Raw genomic sequence first — 18,386 nt, forward strand, 5'->3', positions numbered from 1 at the left:
CCTAGGGTGTGACAAGGGCGCCCCAGACCAGGCCCCGTCTGTCTGCTCCCAGTGCCCTGAGAGCCAGCTGTGGCAGGGCTTTGTGGCGTGCTTAGAGCTCCCGGCTCAGCGGTGCACGTGTGCACAGATTTGTGTGTGCGCGAGTTGTCTTCTGGTTTGTGTGAATGTGTGATGTGTCCACGGGATTGTGTGTGTTTGTGTGTGTGTGTGGTGGTGGTGGTAGTGGTGGTGGTGATGGGTCTCCACAAGGTGCAGCCAGCCGGGTGCAGAAGGATACCTATTACTCAGGGTAGGGAGAGGGTGGTGGCCTTTTGACTGGACAGCGGGAGGGGTGGTGTCATGGCTGCCCCCCGCAGTGTGGCTCAGGGCCTCTGGTCCTGTCGGGTGACAGGCGGGCGAACAGTGCCCAGATCTCCCTGTTTTCCCCTCCCCCACCCTGCCTCATCCCCTATGGGACCAGCCTGGGGACCCAGAGGAGATGAGGGTGGCTAGGGGAAGAGGTTGGGGAGATCTGCAGGGGGAGGGGCTGGAGGGCTCTGGGGATGGAGGAGTAGACAGGGGGTGCAAGGGGGTTCTGGCTGGAGACAGGGGACAGGAAGGAGTTGAGGTCCTGGAGGAGGTGGGGCATGGAGGGGATGGAGGAGGAGTGGGTGGTGGCTGGAGGTCAGTGGGAAGACGTGTGTGTGTGTGTGTGTGTGTGTGTGTGTGCGCGCGCGCGCGCGCACACACGCGCGCGGCTGTGGGCATGAGGTACGCAGTCGAGATGAAAAGTGCCAGCGAGGCTGCTCTCTTGCCTCTCCTCCCTCGATGGCTGGCAGCAGGGTTTTGATCATCTTCTTAGCACTGAGCCTCAGGCGCCCTGGGGGGTGGGGTGCGGCGGTGCGGGAAGCGGGCCAAGGTGGAGGTGGAGGAGGCAGCAAACACAGACAGTGAGCAGGGGGGCGGGAGGGGGGCTGAGAGACAGAACCCCCAATGGGAGGCAGCCTTGGGGGGAGGCAGCCTTGGGGGGAGGCAGGGCGGCAGGCACCTCCTCTAGGCCGGTCAGCCAGTCCTCACAGCGGACCAGGAAATGGGGAGCCTGAGGCTCAGGGTGGGCAGGTGTCGGAGCTGGGATTGCAATGCCCCTGGCTCTGAGGGAGGGGGGGGGGGAATGAGGAGGGTTGGAGGGAGGAGAGGGATGTCATCTAGACCTTGGTCCAGAGACACCCACCGGCCTCTGTCTTCATTCCTGGTCAGAGGAAGGGCCCTCAGTCCTTGGCGGGTCCCTGCCCCTCCACGGGTCTCTGTCTCTGAGAAATGGAGGGCCGTCTGCTACGTCTGTTCCAGCTTCTGTGACTTGAACCCATGAAACCCACCGTGTCCGCAGGAACGGGGTGCTGAGTGGGCACAGCGGAGCGCCCTGCCCAGGACTGCCTGTTAGCTGCTGTGGGACCAGGGCAATTTTCTCAGGCAGTCTGTGCCCCAGTTTCTCTGCTCCAGAGGGGCTGGAAATGGACCTGTCTGACCAGGCCTGGCACAGAGTGGACGCAGGAATGTGGCTCCCTTCCCTCCCCTTCCCTCCCCTCCTCTCCCTCCCCTGTTCTCCCCCCCCCCGCCCCCCTCCCCTGCCCACATCCAGCTCCCCAGCTCTTGAAGCCCCTGCAGGCCGGCTCTGATGAAAGGTTCATTTTCCTTTCATTGTGCAGGTGACAAATTCTGCCACCGATAATCACTGGTGAGAAATCAGCAGTGAAGCCCAGAGGCTCCCAGGCCCCCAGAGAAATGTGAGTGGATTTCCGGAGGAGCGGGTAGGAAGACTGGGGGGAGCTGTGGGGTCTGGGAGAGGGGGCTGTGGGGTCTGGGGGAGGGGGGCTGTGGGGTCTGGGGGAGGGGGGCTGTGGGGTCTGGGGGAGGGGGGTCTGTGGGGTCTGGGGAAGGGGGCTGTGGGGTCTGGGGGAGGGAGTCTGGGGGAGGAGGCTGTGGGTCTGGGGGAGGGGGTCCCCTGGGGATGAGGGCTGTGGGGTTGGGGGAGGGGGGCTGTGGTTTGGGGGAGGGGTCTGGGGGTCTGGGAGGGGGCTGTGGGTCTGGGGAGGGGGTCTGGGGGAGGAGGGCGTGGGTCTGGGAAGGAGGCGTGGGGTCTGGGGAGGGGGGCTGTGGTCTGGGGGCGGGGGCTGTGGGTCTGGGAGGGGGGCGGTGGGGTCTGGGGGAGGGGGGCTGTGGGGTCTGGGGGAGGGGGGAGCTGTGGGGTCTGGGGGAGGGGGCGTGGGGGTCTGGGGGAGGGGGGCTGTGGGGTCTGGGGGAGGGGGCTGTGGGGTCTGGGGAGGGGGGCTGTGGGGTCTGGGGGAGGGGGGCTATGGGGTCTGGGGGAGGGGGGGCTGTGGGGTCTGGGGGAGGGGGGCTGTGGGGTCTGGGGGAGGGGGCTGTGGGGTCTGGGGAGGAGGGCTGTGGGGTCTGGGGGAGGGGGGCTGTGGGGTCTGGGGGGGGGGGGGGTGTGGGGTCTGGGGGAGGGGGGTGTGGGGTCTGGGGGAGGGGGGCTGTGGGGTCTGGGGGAGGAGGGCTGTGGGGTCTGGGGGAGGGGGGCTGTGGGGTCTGGGGGAGGGGGGCTGTGGGTCTGGGGGGAGGTGGGTGTTGGGGGTCTGGGGGGGGGGGCTGTGGGGTCTGGGGAAGGGGGCTGTGGGGGTCTGGGGGAGGGGGGCTGTGGTCTGGGAGGAGGCTGTGGGGTCTGGGGGAGGGGGCTGTGGGGTCTGGGGGAGGGGGGCTGTGGGGTCTTGGGGAGGGGGCTGTGGGGTCTTGGGGGAGGGGGGCTGTGGGGTTCTGGGAGGAGGCTGTGGGTCTGGGGAGGGGGCTGTGGGGTCTGGGGGAGGGGGGCTGTGTGGTCTGGGGGAGGGGGGCTGTGGGGTCTGGGGAGGAGGGCTGTGGGGTCTGGGGGAGGGCGGCTGTGGGGTCTGGGGGAGGGGGGCTGGGAGGGGCAGCCACACGCAGCAGTGTGCCGGCCTCCCAGGGCCGGGACTGCCTTCTCTTCCCGCAGCCGGACCCTTCCTCCCACAGGAGACGGGAGGCAGGGAACGGCCTGTGGACTGGCATGTCAGACTGGCAGGCTCCGAGGAGGCTGGGAGACAGGCCTGGGGAGGCAAGGGGAGGGGAGGCAGCAGGATCGGAGGGGAAATAGAGGGAGGGGCATGCTGGTGGAAGGCTCTGGAAGCTGGGGGAAGCGGGCTCACGTGGAGGGCCAGAAGGAGATTTTGAGCAGAAGATGGGGGTGAGGAGAGCGCCCTGTCACCTGTCTCCTCTTCACCCCGCCAGGCTAGGGGCCTTGAAGGAAGTCTCAGTCTCCCAGGGCCCATGCCTGCGCCCTCTCCTGGGGAGGGCTGGGGGCTGCAGGAAGCAGGAGGGGGGGGAGGGGAGGCTGGGCTGGCCCCCACCTCACACAGATGGAGCGCCACCCTCATGCCAGACGATCTCAGGGTTCCCACCGGGCGATGCAGGCGGCAAGTGGCTGAGCCTGGCGGTGAGCCCAGGTCTGTCCGACTGCAGAGCGCTGGCAGGAAGACATCCCGGCTACGGTCTGTCTCAGCGAGGAATTCCCCTAAACGGCCCATCTGTGCCGCGCCCGCCCTCTCTGGCCCGTTTACACAGACGAGGAAACCAAGACTCAGAATTGTCCAGGGCTAGCATTTCTGGCTTCTGGACCAGGGTGGGGCACACAGTAGGTGCTTCATAAATGGAAGGGAGTCAGGATGTGAACCTTGGACTCCAGATATGGACTCCAGAATCAGTGCTCTCCAGACGGTGCCACAGAGCTCTGCTGGGCCAGATACCATGAAAGCCCCAGAAACAGAACCCCCTGGGAAATGGCCAGCCATCTTGGGAACAGCCCAGAGAGGGACAGTGACCTGCCCGAGGCCACACAGTGGCAGAGCAGGACCAAGACCCAGGCGTCCAGACTTTCCTCCAGCTCTGGGCCCAGCTGGGTCCCTGGGGACTCAGCCCTGAGCCGGGCGGAAGGGCGGGGGCGGCTCTGAAGCTCGATGGGAGGCCCAGGAAGGGAGGGGGGTGGGGAGAGCAAGTGCCATGCAACCAGCCACAGTGACGAAAAGTGGGCAGCAATGGAGTGGGGTACTGAGCCCTCTTCAGCTCTTGGGGACCCTCCCTCTCTCCCCAGCCACAGCTAGAGGCCTCAGAGGCAAGCCTGGCTCCCTCCAAGCCCCCCTCCCCCCCCCTCCGGCCTCTCCTTGCTGCCACATGGACCCACGTCAGCACCAAATTTCCATTCACGTCGCTGCCCCAGGGCTGGTGGTGGCCGCAGGGGATGACTGTCCTTCTCATCCTTTTCCTTTGCTCTTTCCCTCTTTCTCTGCATCTCTTCGTCCTTCCCTCTCTCCATCTCTCTCCATCAGCTCTCTCTCTCTCCCCCCTCAGATCTTATTAGCTCAGAAGACAGATGTGCTTTGGCTGTCTGGCCTTTGTGCAGCCACTTCCGAGTGTCCATTGCCTTGCCCCAGCCTCCTTTTTCTCCTCCGGACGACCGGGTCCGTGCCTGAGGCGCCGGCCTCACAGGCTTTACCGCAGACACCCCGAACATTCAGCAGGTGCTCCCTCGGTGGCAGCTGCCCGATGGGGATGGGAGTTGGTGACAGAAATCATCAGGCTCCCAGCGCCTCCCACCCGCCGCCAAAGACGCCACATTCCCTCTGGCGGGGGAGGCCCGGGCGCCCCGCTCCTGAGCTCCCCACTCCTGCTGATTCTCCTGCAGAGCCCCCGAGGCTAGCAGCAGCTTCTCACAGGGATATCTGGCTTTTTCCTTTCTTTCTTTTTCTTTTTGGAGAGAGTGGAAGAGAGAGGGAAAGACAGAGAGAAATAATTGATGTGAGAGAAACATATTGATTGGCTGCCTCCTGCACACGCCCCGAGCAGGGCCCGGGAAGGAGCCTGCAACCAAGGTACGTGCCCTTGACGGGAATCGAACCCCGGTCCCTCTGGTCCACGGACCCATGCTCTATCCACTGAGCCAAACTACTTGGGCTGTTTGGCTTTTTTCAGAGTCTCCTCTCCCCCTTTCTGCTCTGTGAGGATTTTCTCAGGGAGCCTCCGTGGAGAAGGGAGGAGGGACTGGTTGGGGGGTCGAGGGGGCTGCTTGGGGCGGGGAGGAGAGCCCGTCCGGGCAGGATTGGACCAGGGAGTGCCTGTGCACATCAGCTCCCACGTGCGGGCTGGGGGTCCGTGCAGCAGAGGAGGCTCGGGAGTGGCTGCAGGTTCCGAGGGGCCCTCAGTCTCCTCTCCTGGAAAATGGGCTGATGACCCAGGCCCCAGGCTGCAGACGGAGATGACCTAACACAACACTCGCCATCTTCACCGCCTCCCGGTGCACAGCTCCGTGGCCCTGAGCGCGCTCCCAGGTGCCCCCCATCCCCGGCACCCACACCAGAGCCTTCCGTCTTCCGTTACACCGGCTCCCTCCCGCCTCCTCTTCCCTCCGGCCCAGACACCAAGATTCTTCTCGCTGTGCTGGGAGCGCACCTGCTCCAAGCACCTCAGGTAAGTGGGATTAGACAGTGTGTGTTCCTTTGTGCCTGGCTGAATGGGCTCAGCTCAATCAGGTGACCTTTTCACAGACGAGTAAACTGAGGCCAGAGCTTGCCCTGCGCCGCATCCTCCCCGCCTCCCTCTCCTGTCCCCTCACAGCCCTGTGAGCATCACAGTTCGCCTGTCACGCCTCCAGTTCGCTGAGGAAGAGGAAGCTGTGAGCCCGAGGTCCATGGGGGTCAGGTGCTGGACTGATGGACTCCGAGTGCAGGGCTCATGCATGGGGGGGGTGCCTCTGGCGGGGAGGGGCTGGGGGCTGGGGGCCGGGCCAGCCCCAGCGTTTGATGGGGAGCCTGCGGGGACTGCCCTGCCCTTCGGCAGGCCCCAGGGTCTCTTTTCTCTTTTCCACAGCGACCCAGGCGACTGGCTTGCGGTTGCCTCGGGGTGTGCTGACATCACCTCTCCCTGGGGCTCCCTGTGAGGAGGGGCCAGGCTAGCCCAGCAACGGGGCCTGAGGGCTGTGGCCTCCAGGTGACCCACAATGCCCACACAGTGCCCGTCCCTGCCCCTCAGGCTTCCCCTGCTCAGTGCGTGCGTGCGTGCGTGCGTGCGTGCGTGCGTGTGTGTGTGTGTGTGTGTGTGTGTATGTGCTGGGAGAGGGCCAGGGGCAGGGAGACGCGTAGGAACTGGGAATGCCCTTTAGTGTGCTCAGTGTGAGCGTGGGGACACAAGCAAGTCAGGCATCCGGTGAGCTCCCTTTAGCCCAGGGCGGCTGCAGGGAGGAGGAGAGGAAAGGGGACAGGGGAGCACGGGGAGGTGGAGGAGAAAAGGGGGAGAGAAATGGAGAGCTCTCGAGAGCCAGCAGTGACAACTGAAATAGGGTGGTTTCCGGAAATGTCTGCGTTCTGTCTGCTTTGCATTCATTATTTCACTTAATCCTCACAACCCCTCGAGGTACGAATATTCTTCCTGAAGTTTCGTTTGGTAAATGTTTGCATTTTATTTCATGTATTGTATGGGATTGCTAATGCATTTATACATTTCCATTTTTAAAAGGTGAGTGTGCGAATACCAATGCTTCTCTCCTCGTCCTGATCCCCCAGGACCAGGCTCCCCTCCCTGGAGGCAGCCGGTATGGCTGTGCCCGTGACTCCACTTCCCTGGCAGGGTGTCTGCGCAGAGACAGACATACGCACAGGGAAGCAAATGTACACACACAGGCTCCTCCTTTTTAAGCCATTAAAGGTGGCATTCCATCACCCGGGTCTTCTGTCCTCCTTCCCCTTAAATCTATGTTATACTGGAGACCACTGCTAAGGCTCAGAGAGGTTAAGACACTGGCTTAGGGTGGCACAGCAAGAATGGAGACCTGGGCAGTGGTTAGGTTAACCCGTGGGGTGGGACGGGGGTTGCTGGGAGAGGGTCTGTTTGGGGAAAGTGAGGAGGGGCAAGCAGAGGCACGAGGCAGGGAGGGAAGACAGGCAGTCAGGCAGGCGAGGGGAAGCCGCAGAGGCGCTGGGGTGGGGGAAGCTCCGTCTCCTGCCCCTCAGTCCTGGCAGTCCTCCAATGTTCCCTTCCGCATTCCCCTCCTGGGGCTTGTCAGGTCTCACACCCTCCCCTGCCCCCCAATTCCCAGCCTTTTAATGAAGTCTGGAAACCCTGTGGAGAGCAGCCGCTCCCGCCCTCAGATCTTGGTGGAGCCACCTGTGAAATGGGTGTGTGGTGAGGAAGGTCCAGGTGACCAAGGCCTCTGCCTCCTGGGAGGCCACACACACACACACACACTGCACTCACATTTCTCCCTGCGGCCCCCTCCCCTGGCTGGGAGGAGGGGTGGTCTAATAGTAGGAGGCCCTATAACCACACCCTGAGGCTCATTCCCAGCTATTCTGCTGCTGACGCTGCAGGTTGCTGTGGGGTTGTCCTGAGCTTTCTGAGGCTCCTCCCTGCCCCTGTCCTCCTCAGCTGGATAATGAGCACCGAGGGGGCTGCCACCCCAGCTTGGTTCCTAGGCCCCGCCCAGCCCTAAAGCCTGTGCAGTGACCCATTCTGGGCTCGAATCCTGACACAGCGTCCCTGCCTGTGAGAGACTCCTCTCTGAGCCTCACTTTGCTCCTCTGTAAGGGTTGGGGGGTGGGGGGAGGACAGGTCCCTCTTAGGATGGTTGAGAGAACAAAAAAGAGTAACCCATGCTGATTGCTCTCTCAGTGCCTGAAATGAGTAAGCAAATGTCTGCCAGGGAGATGGTGATGGTGATGGTGGTGATGGTGATAGTGATGGTAATTATGATGGTTATGATGGTGATGATGGTGGTGATAATGGTGGTGGTGGTGATGGAGTTGGTGATGGTGATGATAATGTGATGGTGGTGATGGTGATAGTGATGGTGAAGGTTATAGTGGTGATGGTGAAGGTGATGGTAATGATGGTGGTGGTGATAGTGGTGATGGTGAAGGTGATGGTGATGGTGTATGTGGTAGTGGATACCTTCCATGCCAGGTAGAGCAGTCTGCGTGGGACTCTGTGGAGAGTGGGCAGCCGTGGCTCAGGGAGACTGACCAGCTCTGGCTGCGACAGAGAGGGCTCGGGTCTCGGTCAGACAGACAGAGGTTCGATTCTTCCTCACAGTGTCTGGGGGCAAGTTGCTGCCCTTCTCTAAGCCTCACCTGTAATTTACATTTTCCTGGGCTGGTTATTAATAACTAGAGGCCCGGTGCACGAAATTCGTGCAACAGTAGGCCTTCCTTCCTCAGGCTGCGGGCACCAGCTTCCCTCTGGCACCCGGGACCTGGGCTCCCCTCGCAGCCTGGCTTCCTTAGGAAGGACATCGGTCTAATTAGCATATTATGCTTTTATTATTATTATAGGTTATTATAGATAGCAACATTGGCCTCCTGCCTCCTCCTAGCCAGGGTGCCCTACAGGGAGCTGAGCTCAGTTCCGAGGGATGGTTCTGGAAGCTGAGAGGGGACAGCGGGATGGAGAGAGGGGCCTCTCTGTTTACTGAGTGTGAGCCACGCCCAGCCCAGTGTTCAAGTCTCCATACCCTTTGGTTGACTCCGCACTCCCCTAAAAGACAGAGACAATGATCCCCATTCTCCACACAGAGAAACTGAGGCTCAGAGTGGTTACCTGGCCTTCTCAGGCTCCTCAGCGAGGAGTTGTCAAACCTGGAACTCTTTGACTCAGAGTCCGGGTCTATCCCGTGTGCCTGGCATTGCGGGGAAACGGGGGCCAGGGCTGGAGGCTGTAGCCGGCCTGGTGGGTGGGCAGGTGGGTGGGATCTTGACAAATGGTTCCTGGTGGGCCTGGCGCTAATGGGCACTGGAGGCATCAGGGGTGGGTGTAGAGGGAAGGCTGGTGCTGGCTGTCATGGGGACAAGTACTCTCTTCCAATCCTCTGGCGAGGAGGAGGAGGAGGGGTTGGGGGGCGGGCCTCGGGGTGGGTATAAGCCCAGCTTTCACTGGCTCCCAGCTGGGCAGCTGGGTCTCAGCGTCTCTTTTGTCCAATGGGCTAACACCAAGGGCAGTGATGTATAGGGATGCACCTTGTAAAATGCAGGGGTGAGCTGGAGTAGGTTGCTATCCACCCCCAAAAATGCACGTTCTCTCTCTCTCTCTCTCTCTGTCTCTCTCTCTCTCTCTCTCCCAGAATCTTGAGGATGCAGGAGGCAGGCACCCCCAGGTTATGCTAGGGTGCCTCTTGTCTCTCCCAGAGGGTCCCACACAGCCTGGCCTGAGTGGGTGAGTGGGTGGGTGGTGCTCAGTCAAGAAGCGCCTGCCGCTGACTGGAGGTCTGGTTTCCATGGTGACTGATTGATTGCTGGCGCTGCGGAGACTCAAGGGGAATGAGCAATGGGCCTTTCTCCCAGGCTGGACAGCTTGGGCTTGGGCTGGGCGGCCAAGGCAGGGGAGACACCTACGACTCTCGCCCTGCGGACAGAAGCGCGGCTCAGGCCAGCCCAGGATGGTTCTGGAAACGGAGAGGGGACGACGGGATGGAGAGAGGGGCCTCTCAGCTGCTGGGCACCTGCTCTGTGTGTGTCTCAGCCACCGATCGGAGGGGAAGAGGGGGCCGCCTACTGTAGGAAAGGGAAGCTGTGAGACTTGAACCTGGCCCAGCAGAGTCCCAAGATCAGGGCTTACCCATTAGGCTGTGAGGCTTCCTGGTGATGTGTGAGGACTAAGCACATCTATGGGGGCCCAGCACATACCCCTGACCACAGGCATGTAGCTCTGGTAGCGTGGAGCCCTGGGGGACAAGGGGAGACTGTCCTTGCTGAGGGAGGTCAGGGCTGGAGTGTCTGAGGCCGGAAGGGTCAGGGCACACAGACGGGGGGGGGAGTGGAGGTTGGGGGGATATGTGTTTGGAGTGAGTAGGGAAGTAAAGGCATGCTGGCTGGGGCACTGGCGTGGGCAAAGGCAGGAAGGTGGGGTGAGCAGGGCATGTGAGAGCTGACCCTCCATCTGTGACAGGGGCTTGAATGAGCTGGGAGGGAGGGCAGCGGTCTCTCTGGTTTGTGAGCCCCAGAATTCTGTGCCGGCCACGCCCAGCCCCCACCTCACCCTCCCTCCTGCCTCCTCTCTGGGTCTGGTTTTGAACGCACCGCCCCTTTACCGGGGCCTGGGGAGTCCTTGGTCCTGACTGGCCACGCACCAGCCCGCCTGCCAATGGGGGAGGTTGGCCCAGGTGCGCTGCCCTAGTGACTCCCCCAGCCTCCCCTGCTCACCACCCTCTGAATTCCTCTCTCCCTGCTCTTCAAACTGCTCTCTCTGCGCCCCTGGCCTGGGCTGACCCTGACTCTCTGAGTCTCTTTTCCTGCCCCCCTCATCCCTGCCCCAGCCCCAGCCCCATCTCAATCCTAAACTGACCCCTGCTCCAGCCGTTCCATATGGCTCCTGCCTCAGCCCTGTCCCTCCTCTGTCCCCCCTTCAGTCCCCAGCCCTGCCCCGTCCCAGCCCCCATCCTGAGCTTTGGCCACCCTGGCCCTGCCCTGCTCTGCCCCTTTCCTATCCTGACCCCGCCCTATCTTCATCTGGAACTGCCCCAGCCACGGGCCCTCTCCTACCCCTGCCCCAGGCCTCCCAGCCCCTGTCCTTGTCCGGATCCGTCTTCATTCGGAGTCCCTGTCCCAGCCTCAGCCTCCCAGATGGGCTGGCTCAGGTCCTGACCTCATTGCCATTCTGTCCCCGGCAGCATCAGTCGCTGGCTGCAGGCGCAGTCGGGGGCGAGGGAGCGAGTGAGGAGAGGGATAGGGCTGCAGGTCGGGAGCTCCAGGTCTGCTCCCAGGGTTGGAAATAATGGCTGTTTATGAAACACCTACTGTGTGCCAACACCTACTGTGTGCTGCACTTCAGACAACAGCAGCTCTCACCTCCGAACAGCCCTCCGTGGCAGGTGTCCGTCTCCGTTGTCCTCCAAGAGGCGCCGCCAGGCCCCCCTCGGCAACAGAGAGGGTGCGGGCCTCAGTCAGACGGATGGGGGTTTGATTTTTCCTCACTGAGTCTGGGGGCTTCCCCCTGGCCGCAGGGCATCCTCCTCAGAGCCCCTGTTCGCTGCCTTGAGCCGTGGGGTTTGGGGAGAGCAGTCGGCCCCTGGGTCCCTGGAGGCCCATGGGTCTCCAGGGACGGTCAGGGCTCCCACAGGCGCAGATGCGGGTGAGTGAGGAGGAGGGCACCCTGGGCAGGGGGGCTCTTGACAAAGGCGTGGAAGCTGGGCCTGTGTAGGGACGAAGCTTGGGGGATGCAGTTTGAAACAAGACTGGGAGGTGAGCCCTAGCCAGTTTGGCTCAGTGGATAGAGTGATGGCCTGTGAACGGAAAGGTCCTGGTTCGATTCTGGTCAAGAGAACATGCTGGGGCTGTGGGCTCCATCCCTGGGGGGACTTGCAGGAGGCAGCTGATCCATGATTCTCTCTCATCATGGATGTTTCTATCTCTCTCTCCCTCTTCCTTCCTCTCTGAAATAATAATAATAATAATAATAATAATAATAATAATAAAAGACTGGGCCCCCTCAGATGGGGCCTGCAGATGAGGCGGGGAGGCTGGGTAGCGGAGAACTGGGAGCCCCTGCAAGTTATTGAGCAAGGGAGGACGAGATCCCCTCTTTATTAATTCCTTCCTTCCTTCATTGATCCGTTTATTAAAAATTTACTAAGCGCCTTCCCTGGGCCGTGCTTTTTGCCGGGACCAGCGATACAGAAATACCATCACACTCTCGGTCCTCCAGGGACTTGTCGGCTCACCCGGATAATCTTGCTTTTGCGTTCATGAATATTCATCGTGGCATTGACATCGCACTGGTGCCAGGAGAGCTTTGTGTAAACTGGGGCGGGGGAGGTGGGGGGAATCTGGAAAGGTTCCCCGGGGTTGGGGCCTGCGCTGAGTCTTGGGGGGTCGAATGGAGGGTGTCAGGCCCAGTGAAAGGTAAGGAGGAAAGGTCTAGGCAGGGGAAGCATGAGTATGTGGTAAGACTGAAGAAGGGTGCAAGCTCAGCTCCCGATGTCAGCATGGCCTGAACAGAGAGGCAGAAGGCGGGGGTGGGGGGTTTGAGGGGAAAGGGCGTGGAGAGGGGTAACATGGGCAGGCCACCGTCTCTGCAGGTGGGAAATGAAATGGAGAGAAATTGGGGGGGACAGGGAGATCTGGCAGGAGATGATGAAGGTCTGAGCTGGGGAAATTATGGGGAAAAGGGAACAATGGCCCAGTAGCCACCCATTCATCCACCTAGAAAATGTTTGCTGAGCACCTACTATGTGCTAGGGGCTGAGCTGGGCTGGAGGTGGAACCAGCCAGGCCCGATCAGTGGGCTGGGGGATCGCGTGGTGAGCATGGAATGAGGACACACAGGATTAGGGTGGGTGATGGACGCTTTGAGTTCAAGGTGCCGTCTTTCATCCAGGGGGCTGCGGCTCAGGACTGAGGAGGCGGCAGGGGCTGAAAGAGGAGTGGGAGGCGGGAGGGAGCTACTGCAGGGTGCTGTGCTGTGTCCTTATTCAGCCCTCAGCTCTGCTTGTTCACGTTTGTCCAGATGAGGAAACCGAGGCTCAGAGGCGCCAGCACTTGTCCCTTAGGGCGGGATGGATGAGCTTCCGGGAAGGGGCCAGGTGGTAATTGCTTTTGGCTTCGGGGCCGAAGGCCTGGGTCAGGAGTGCTCCCCTCTGCCGCTGCATTAGGAAGGCAGCCGCACTCAGGACCGGCAGTTAACGGGCATAGCCGCGTTCTAATAAAACTAATGTGTATGCATGGCATTGAAATTTGAATTGCATATAATTTTCACATGTCGGAACTATTCTTCTTCTTTTGATTTTTTTTTTTTTAAATTAAAAAATGTAAAAACCATGCTTAATTCTGGTTGTTCAGAAACAGTTGGCGGGCAAAGTCTGGCCGTAGCTGCCGTCGGCCCAGCCCCGGCTGGGAGGAGGGAGAGCTGGGTTTGAACTCGGCAAGGCAAGGCCCTGGACTTTCAGACCAGTCAGGCTCCAGGAGCACAGACTCAGCCTCCGGCAGGCTGGGCTCCGTCCTGTCCCTCCTCTGCTCCTGCCGTCCCATCCCCTCCAGACGCACACGCCCATCCGGCTCCGGGCGGCATGAGGCTATGCGGGAGGCCTTGGGCTCTGGATCCACCAACCAAGAAGGGGTGCTGCCCAGCCACTCACCGTTGGGGAACACACAAAATGCCCCAGGCCTCAGCTCCCCCCCCACTCCCGTAAAGTGAGAGAGCCTGCCCCCGGGTCGCTGTGGGGCCACTGTGAGAGAATATGTCTGGAAACTGCACATTGGGGACGCCCCTCAGCTGCCTCAGTTTCCCTCCTCTGCACCTCGCCTCTGAGCTTGTGAGGCATGCGTGCAGGGGCCTCTCCCCTCACCCCCTCCCCGCCCTTTAAAGCCAAGAACATCCTGAGCATCTCCCTGCTGCCTCCTGCGAGGAGGCTTCTAAAAAGCTTTTAAAAACGAGGCTCCCCCCAGGCGGCAGAGTGCTGGGCTGGGCTGCGCCCCGCAGCCCTGCGGGAGCCCGGCCTGACTATGGATGGAGATGAGGGAGGTGGCGCGCCTTGCTCAGCGGGGCCCTGGGACAGGGGAAGCAGGGGAGGGCGTCACAGCCACAGCCCCCTGCACGCTCCGGGCTCTAGCATGGCCCATCGGAGTCCGGAGTGGGGAGGACCCAGGCGCTGTTCCTGCCCCGCATAATGGGCTGAGCTGCTTGGGGAGGCTTTGAGGCCCCGAGGTTCATTTCCTGACACTTTGGGGCGGAGGGTCTTGCTGCCTGTTCAGTCCAAACAGAGGAAGAGGCTGAGGAGCTCACGCCCCGCCCTGGGAACGGAATTGGGCATAAAGACAATCCCACTTACGGAGCGTGCACTTTGCTAAGCACACGTGGCTGTGGGTCTGTTACTAGTAAACCCTTCAGCATTATCATTCCCATTCCAGAGATGAGAAAGTAGAGGCCCAGAGGGCAAAACTCAAGGGGCAAAGCACCGGAGGAGAGTGCACCCCAGGCTGCCGGCTGCCTGCGGACAGTTCTCATCCCCGTGGGAGGACGGGAGGAAGGGCCACCGGGACTTCCAATGACCCCATCGGACTCCGACCCGCCCTCGCTCTGCGGGGACCCTGCAGCCGGGGGACAGACTGCGGCTGTGTCTGGGGCTCGGTGATGGGTGGTGCTGAGAGTCCCACCGTCCTGACTGTGCTTGTAAGGTGACCAGAGGGTTTGAGGTGAAATGGGGGGGGGGGGCACTCCCCCCGACATGGGCTGTCAAGGTCACGCAATCCCATCATTCAAAAACCCAGGTCCTTTCCATTTCCCACATCCTGGAGAAAGGAGACAAGATGCTTAACAGTGACAGCAGAGATAAAGGTGGCAAAGTCAGGTGAAGCTGACCATCCCGTAAGCCAGAAAAGTGACCTCAGCCACCTTGGGACATTTTGAGGCAAATGGGGTTTGTCATCTTTGCTCTATAATGAGCCAGACAGACCGGGAGGAAAGACAGAAACCCGCAGGTACCGAGCAAAGAGCAGGAGCAGACAATTCACACTAAAAAGGGAAATCAGATCTTCATCACCACCTGGAAAAAAAAATCCATCCCTCAGAGACATAAAAGGCACGGAACTTGAATAAGTGCAATTCCATTGAGATGAACAAATATTATACAACACGGAGTATTTAATCCACTGCGGAATAACAGGAGCTCTCCTGAACCGAATTCTGTGCCACACCCTCAGAGCGGTGGCTGATCCTCACCGTGGCTCCCTGTCACAGATGAGGAGACTGAGGCTGAGAGGTTGGGGGATGTGCACAAGGCTACACAGCTGAGCAGAATGACCCGCCAGATTACAAAGCAGGCATGCTTAACCATCAGGCCGGTGCTTCTCACCGTGTGGCCCCAGATCAGGGCCACTCACATAGCTGGGCACTTGTTAGAAATGCAAATATTAGGCCTCCCCTCAGCCCTACTGAGTAGGAAACTCTGGGGCAGGGCCCACAGTCCATGCTGCCCAAGCCATCCTGGTGATCCTTAAAAAAAAAAAAAAAAAAAAAAAAAAAAAATATATATATATATATATATATATATATATATATATATATATATATATATATTGCTGATTTTTTACAGAGAGGAAGGGAGAGAGGTAGAGAGTTAGAAACATCGATGAGAGAAAACATCAATTGCCTCCTGCACACCTCCTGCTGGGGATGTGCCCTCAACCAAGGTACATGCCCTTGACCGGAATCAAACCTGGGACCCTTCAGTCTGCAGGCCGGCGCTCTATCCACTGAGCCAGACCGGTTAGGGCCCATCCTGGGGATCCTGATGCCACGGTCTGAGAAGGATTGCTCTGGGCTCCAGTGAGTGCTCAGAAGTGGGCACCTTCGTATGCTGTGGAAGGTGACATGCGTTGGTCCAACCCATTTGAAAGATGAATGGCAGCAGGTATCCTGAGCCCGAAGAGTGGCCAGTAATTGCACTTCTGAGAGGGCAGGTGGACGAGGTTTTAGTCACGAAGGCATGTAAGACAAGGCATTTATAAACATGTAAAACCGGAAGCAATCTAAGCGTCCAACAGTTGGGGATTTGGGAGAAAAACCACGACTCATCTGCTAGACCAGTGGTCGGCACACTCAGTCCACAGAGCCAAATATGAACAGCACAACGATTGAAAATTTTTTTTCTTTTTTAAAATATATTTTATTGATTGTTTTACAGAGAGGAAGGGAGAGAGATAGAGAGCTAGAAACGTCGATGAGAGAGAAACATCTACTAGCTGCTTCTTGCACACCCCCTACTGGGGATGTGCCTGCAACCCAGGTACATGCCCTTGACCGGAATCGAACCTGGGACCTTTCAGTCTGCAGACCGACGCTTTACCACTGAGCCAAACCGGTTTTGGCTGAAATTTCTTTTGAGAGCCAAATTTTTAAAACTTAAACTTTTTTTTAATGCCACTTCTTCAAAATAGACTCGCCCAGGCCACACTCAAGGGGCCAAAGAGCCGCATGTGGCTGGCGAGGCGCAGTTTGCTGACCACGGAGCTAGACGGACTGTTGTGCCTTCACGGGGAAGTGAGTTTGTGAAGAATGGATGGCATGATACAATGCAAATCAGCGACATGTCCCTGATTGTCCAGACCCTCTCAGTTTCAGCTCTGACAGTCCTGCAGGAAACCTCTTGGTCGTGACAAATGAGCCGCCCTACAGATAATCAGCCTCAGAGCTGCTGACCACATATTTCTGGTCTCCCTTATTCGTGGGCAGGTGGTAGGATGGTACTTCTCTGCCCCCTTGAAGTAAGGTGGCCATGTGACTTGCTTTAGCCAATGAAATGTGAGCGGAAGCAATCTGTCAAGTCAAGACAGTGCTGCTGGTGGCCTGCCAGGCTGGCCCCTCCTCAGCCTGGGTCCCTGACCTGAGTGACTGTGATAAGCAGAGACCCCTCCGTGAGTAGACACTGTGAGCAAGACCTAAGTCTTACGTGTGAAGCCACTGCAATTTGGGGCTTATTTGTTACTGCAGCAGAACCTAGCCTGTCCTGACTGGTACACAGCGGGGAAATAGGAATTCCATGGTGTTCAGGGCACGTTACACAATTATTATACCTACCGTATTTTCCGGCGTATAAGACGACCCTGTGGTCTAGTAAAAAGCCTGCTCAGATTGGCCAGAGTCAGTCTATTAAAAAAAAAGAACTGGTGTTGCCTCGGAAGGGGGGGGTAGTCTTATACAGCGAATATAGGCCTAAACCTATGTTTTAACTGTAAAGTTAGGGGGTCGTCTTATACGCCGGAAAATACGGTAGGTAGTTGCAGGGCAATGTAACACAGAAAGCAGGTAGATGTGCTGGAAATAACCTGGAATGTTTATAATATCAGGTCGAAGAATTCTTGATCTACATTTTTTTCTTCCTGATCATTGCATTTTCCAATTTCCTCCAAGGAGCATGTTCTATTATTTTTTAAACAGGGGACATTTTCTTTCTTTTTTTCAGGGGACATTTTCTTAAAAAAAAAAAAAAAAATGTCTTTGCATCAAAGCTGGTTCCTCCCCAGGCTGCTCTTTATGAAGTGCAAATCCCCGGGAGGAGGGAGGAAGAGAAGAGAGTTAAGCTTCAGCTTCAAAGGATCACAGGGACTGGAAAGGTCAGGCGTTAATCCCCCCTCCTCTGCTGAGAACTGCCTGCGGTCCCCGGTCCTCCTGGCCTCGACAGCTCAACGGAAACAAGTTGATTAGCCGCCATGTCCCGGCCTGTGTGGCTCTGGGCCTCCACTTTCCCCTCTGTTAAATGGGAGCAATCCTGTCTGCCGTGTGGGCTGTGGGGAGGACCAGAGAGATGACGTATGCTCGATACATGTCTCCTATCTCTGTCGTCCTCCACGTTGGGTGACCTAGAACATGTCCCATCGCCTTGGTGAGCCTCGGTTTCCCCAGGAAGAAGGGGCAGGATGGTTTCACAGGTGGAGGCGTTCCTGGACCGGCGAAGGGTCCTTTGCAGAAGCAGAGGGGGGGGGGGCTGGGTGGTGAAGGAGGACTTCCTAAAGGGGGAGGCTTCAGCTGCTCCCAGGAGGCTGGGAGGGACAGCCCCTGGTACCCATGGTGCTTCTGACGAGAGCCCTTGCTCTCAGCCCTGCAGGGGAGGCCCCATCAGATGTCTGCAGGGGGCAGGTGGTGGGCCAGCTCCCTGCACTCAGGACCAGCTTTGGGGCAGGACTTAGGAAGGGGGAGTGCTCATTGGAATTGGATGGCGGGAGGGTCCGCTCTGGATGAAGTAGCTGCCCTGTGCTTCCCGGGATGGAACAGCCATGGGCCACATCCCTGCCAGCCCACAGGGCCCCCTAGGGTGCCCCGACTGCCTTGCAGGCTCTGGCAGAAATGTCCATACCCTAGGCCTGGAGTGACCACAAGTCTCGAGGTGCCCGTGGCTGTCCTGGTCACCCCCGTTGTCCCAGCACCCCCTCTAACCCAGCACTCTCAGAGGGGCCACCCGAATCCATCAAGGTCTCAAGTCGGATGGCGGGGTTCCCTGCTGGCTCCTGCCCTAGCCCAGCTGGGCCCCGTGGCGCCCCTCTACACCCCCCGCCCCCCGTGAGCTCAGGACCTTACCTGAGCGGGGTAGCAGTGCCTCCTGCGGAGAGTGGCGGTAGGTCCGAAGGCAGCATGTTGGCAGAGGCCCTGGTCCTCGTTAGTGCCCCATGAATGATGGCCTTGGCCATGACATATTGCTGCTGGGCATGCTGGGTAGTGGGGGCAGGGGTGTCCGGGTGAAATCCGGGGCACTGGGTCTTTGTGGCTTGTTTTGAGGATCATTTGCTGCTAAGCACTCACAGGAGACTACAAGGGAAACCTCCATCAATACCGCCTGTGGGGCACAGGTTGGCAGGGCCTGAGGC

The sequence above is a fragment of the Pipistrellus kuhlii genome, unplaced genomic scaffold, assembly GCF_014108245.1.
Source record: "Pipistrellus kuhlii isolate mPipKuh1 unplaced genomic scaffold, mPipKuh1.p scaffold_m20_p_3, whole genome shotgun sequence".
In the NCBI taxonomy this organism is placed as follows: domain Eukaryota; kingdom Metazoa; phylum Chordata; class Mammalia; order Chiroptera; family Vespertilionidae; genus Pipistrellus; species Pipistrellus kuhlii.